The following is a 4216-nucleotide window of genomic DNA, read 5'->3' on the forward strand; positions in this document are numbered from 1 at the left end:
TTGTGTTGTGGGTTTGGTGTGCAAAAGGCCCCAAGAGTTGCTTTGTGTTGTGGGTTTGCAGCACAGCTGCTGTGAGTCTCCAGCATGATGCATGGAGGCTGAGCCTGGAGCGGGGCAGCACAGCAGGGGAAACCTAGAGCCTCCATGCGTCCTACCCCAGAGCCACCTTGTGTCCCATACTGGAGTATGTCCCACCTCAGAGCCACCACATGTCCCACCTCAGTCTGTTGCATCCCAGAGCTACTGCTTGTCCCATCCTGGAGCCACTATTGTCCAACTCCAGAGCCACCACATGTCCTACCAAAGCCTGTCCCATCTCAGAGACACTTCATGTCCAATGCAGAGCCTGTCCCACCCCACTGCACGTCCCACCCCAGATACTGCCCCCCCAGAGCCTCCACATGTCCCAACCCATAAACTGTCCCACCCCATGTCCCATGTGATGGCATTTTGGGGACCAGCACAATGCACGGCAGGCAGAGGTGGACATGGGTGCGTGGCACCGAGGGCACAAGGACACAGCGCAGGGGACACAAAGGGGCAGCCACAGCCCCACACACCCCACACTCAACCCTGGGCATCACAACCCAATGACTTCCAGCACCTCTGTGCAAGGCTGTCAGTGACAACGCATTTCCAGAAGGGCTGTGAAAGAGAAACCGAGGCCAGGGAAACATAACCATGGCTGCAGGTTTATGTACAGATCCCAGGAAGAGTTGCAGATAAACGTGTTATTGGGTTAAATAAAAATAAAATGAATTCTAGATAATGTTTTGAAATTTATGACATAATTAAGCTATTAATTTAATGGTCTTTATTATTTGGGCTGGAAAACACGCACCGGTTCTCATCTCGTTCCTTTTATTCAACAACGAGCTCATCATACACACTCATTATGCATTTTCATAAACATTTGATGAACAATAACTGAGAGAAACATAAAATATTGTTTTTGTCCTTCAACTGTAATGACCATATGGAGACACGTTTTGCATCGGAGTCAGCAGTTGTACATCTCTGTTAATAACAGCCCTTGCTATTTTTACTGTTTGCAGCACAAATGCAGCCTTTTATGGGAGCGAGAAGGGGGGGAAGGAAAGATTTAATCTGCAGGGTCTTTTGCTGTGATTTGTAAGAGAGATGTGGTGCCCACACTCCCCTGTGACTCAGTGGCAGCTATAATTACTCAGTATTCTGGGCTACTTGCTTACAAGATGTCAATTTATGTGCTAGCAGAGCGAGCGCTTCGGTTGGGGACATCTCAGGAACCCCATGCACACACTTGGGTTTGCAAAGACAACCTTTTACAAGGCAGCAGAGCAAGGTCTTGCACTCGACTCAGGGCTGCTGAGAGCCAAGGGTTTGGGTTTGGGAACTGGATGCAATGTGGGGCCCTTCAAAATGAGAATATTTGGTGATTGTGTGGTTACCGCCCAGCTCGCCCCGCTGCCCCCAGCATCCCACCCTTGGATTTCAGCACACACTGAGCCAGGAGCCTTCTCTGGTGGGTTTCTATGGCAGCAGCGCCTGGATGCTGCACAAGTGCTTGTAGAGGGTGAACAAAATCCCAGCAGACGATGCTCCAACCCAGAACACCCATCTCTTCTGCACACTGGGGGCTCAAAACCGCCCGTCGGGAGCCCAGGCTGCGGCACAGCAGAGCCTATAAAACCCAGGGATGGATGTAGTTGGAGCTGGGATGCGTCTGGTGGAGCATTAATGAAGTTCCTCCTGGGGCAGGACACGGATTCAGACACAACACTTCCCCTCCAGCATCGAGTCCTGGGCCAGTGTCAGCCCCATACGGATTTATGGCTCCTTGTGCTCGTAAATGTCGGCTCAGCGGTGATGGATGCGGGCGCCGGGACGCGCTCCCCTCAACTTCGGGAGATTTCTTTATTTTTCCTGATCTTTTACAACGGCCATAAAGCAGCTGCTGATTAGTGACGGGTCTTAAAACTTTAGGCAAAAGCTGTTGAAATCAGCTTTGAGTGCTAAGCTTCTCCGAAAGCGGAACGGCTTAGCGTCTTGGTTTTGAGGTCGCATGTGTGACGTGTGGCCCTCGGAGCTGCAGCCGTTGCAATGGCAGTTTGGGTGGGTTTGGGGTTAGGGACCAACCCTGCCCCTTTCTGTCCCCTTGGATGCAGGAGAGACGTGGGTGAGGATGGTGAGTGGTGGTGGGCACTGCTGCCTCTCCCAGCATAAAGACCCTCAATGGCATCACTCTGGGACAACGTGACCACCATGCAGACCAGGTGCTGCTCCTTGCTCCCAAGCTGGGTGCTCCCAAGGGTTGGGCAGCAGCAGCAGGGATGTGGAGTCAATAGAACCATAGAATTGAGTTGGAAGGGACTTTTAAAGGCTATGTGGTCCAAGTCCTCTGCAATGAATGGGGCAAAGCTGGGAGGAAGCTTCTGGAAGGGCAGTCCTTGTTTCCTTGTTGTCCCAGGGCTGCGGTTCTGGATGTGTCTGTTCGTTGAGCAGGCTACCCTCATCATGTTTCTTCTTTGAGTGTTGACCACAGCTTTGTCTTCATCTGGGGGAGATTTCACATTTAGGGGAGGAAGCATCACGCTTGGTGGAGGAAATCACCTTCTGGTGCCTCTCACCATCTTTGGCTCCCTTCCATCTCCCAGCCTTTGGGTGAGCCCTCATCCCAGCTTCCACTCACCAGTACCAACCTTGTCCTGGCTGCTCACACAGAGCTGCACCTGGGGCAGGCACCCTCACTCCTGTCTAAGTCAGTGCCCCTCTGCCTCCCCTCCACAGAGCTTTTGCAGGAGATACACCCATCTCATCCCATCCCGCAGCATTACAGGCAGCAGGTGAGTGTTGGATGGGAGAAGGAAGCAAAGAGTTGATGGATTGGTGGATGGAATGATGGAAGGATGGGTGGACATCCCAATTCCACCTCCAAAATCAGCTCTTCACCAGTTAGAGAGCAAAGTGGCATCTGGGCTCCTCTGCCTGCAGGTGCTGGCTGGTCTCTGCCCATTCCCATCACCTGGGAGCCGTTCCTGCAGGACATGGCACATTCCCTCCCTGCCTGCTGCTTCTCTCAGGAGCAGAAGTTAGCCAAGATTTATCACAGCACTAAACCTAGGATTGAGCACATTTGAAAGAAGAACAATTTATTCATCAAAAATACGGCTTCGTTTTATCTGCAATTATTCTCAAGTTAAAGCCTCATCCGGCGAGCAGTTGGCTGAATAAACAGCAACTTTTTATACCTAAACCACCCCATTTTGACATCCTGTTGGAAAAAAAAATAAATACAGGAGGACGTAACCCACCCAGACAACAACCCAGGCCCTTTTTCTTTTCTGCCAGAAAACGGTGAGATTAGGAATGTAGGGTGGAGGCAGCTATTGCAGCCTTAATCCAGACCAACGTGGAAGGAGCGGTTGGGCGCCTTTGGAGGTGGTGTCACGAGGAGGACAGCAATCACAGGCTGCGTGGTTGGTTGGTTTGGGGGTTTAAACTAAGAAAGCATTCCCCAGGAAAAGGACAGATGGATGCAGAAACGTAAACTGAACAAACTCATGGGGATGCTTCACCACCAGCAAGAGACCCTTGGGGAGCCGTCCTCAGGAAAGGATATAGGAGTGTGTGAAGTTACTAAAAGAGTCTATTAGAGGTGCACGGCAGCTAGACATCCTGACACAGGGGAACCACGGGGCAACAGTAAAAGACCAGCATTGCTGCATCAGGAGCACTTTAGTGTCCTGAAAATCAAAAAGGAATCCTATAAAAATGGGAATGAGAGCAGAAGGGTGAGCGTAAAGGGACTGTGAGTGCACGTGGGGGTAGCATGAGAAAGGCTGAGTGAGTGGCAGGCAGCAAGGAGGCAACAGCAGAAGCTCCAGGAAGGATAATGGAGAGAAAAGAGATTTGACACTCGTGTCTTGTAGTGGAGAGGGAATGCAAAGAGAATTCACAGAGAGGGCTGCAGTGCCTTCCTCACCGTGTGAGCAGTTTCTAGGGCATCAGTGAGGGATGGGAACCTGGGCCAGGAAGGAAGCGCTTACAGGATGCTGAGGTAAGCTCAATCTGTCTGAGGGATCGAGCAAAATTACCCTGGAAAATACAAGCAACCTCTGAGCTGCTGGCACTGGTTTGTGACAAATGTTGAGGGATCCTTCAGAAGCGTGAGAGTAAAGCACAGCATCTCTGTGCAACGAAGAGAAAACAAGGGGAGGGAAAGGATGGGGAGTTA

The 4216-nt window shown here is 51.2% G+C and overlaps 1 protein-coding gene across 1 annotated transcript in view; it reads left to right on the forward strand.

The window, feature by feature from the left end:
* The window catches only part of PLA2G3 (phospholipase A2 group III), a 135223-nt gene that overhangs the window by 603 nt on the left and 130404 nt on the right, over window positions 1-4216 (forward strand). The window lies entirely within an intron of this gene.

This window comes from Centrocercus urophasianus, unplaced genomic scaffold (genome assembly GCF_019232065.1).
Source record: "Centrocercus urophasianus isolate 14NV4802_14NV808 unplaced genomic scaffold, USGS_Curo_1.0 seq_30, whole genome shotgun sequence".
NCBI lineage: Eukaryota > Metazoa > Chordata > Aves > Galliformes > Phasianidae > Centrocercus > Centrocercus urophasianus.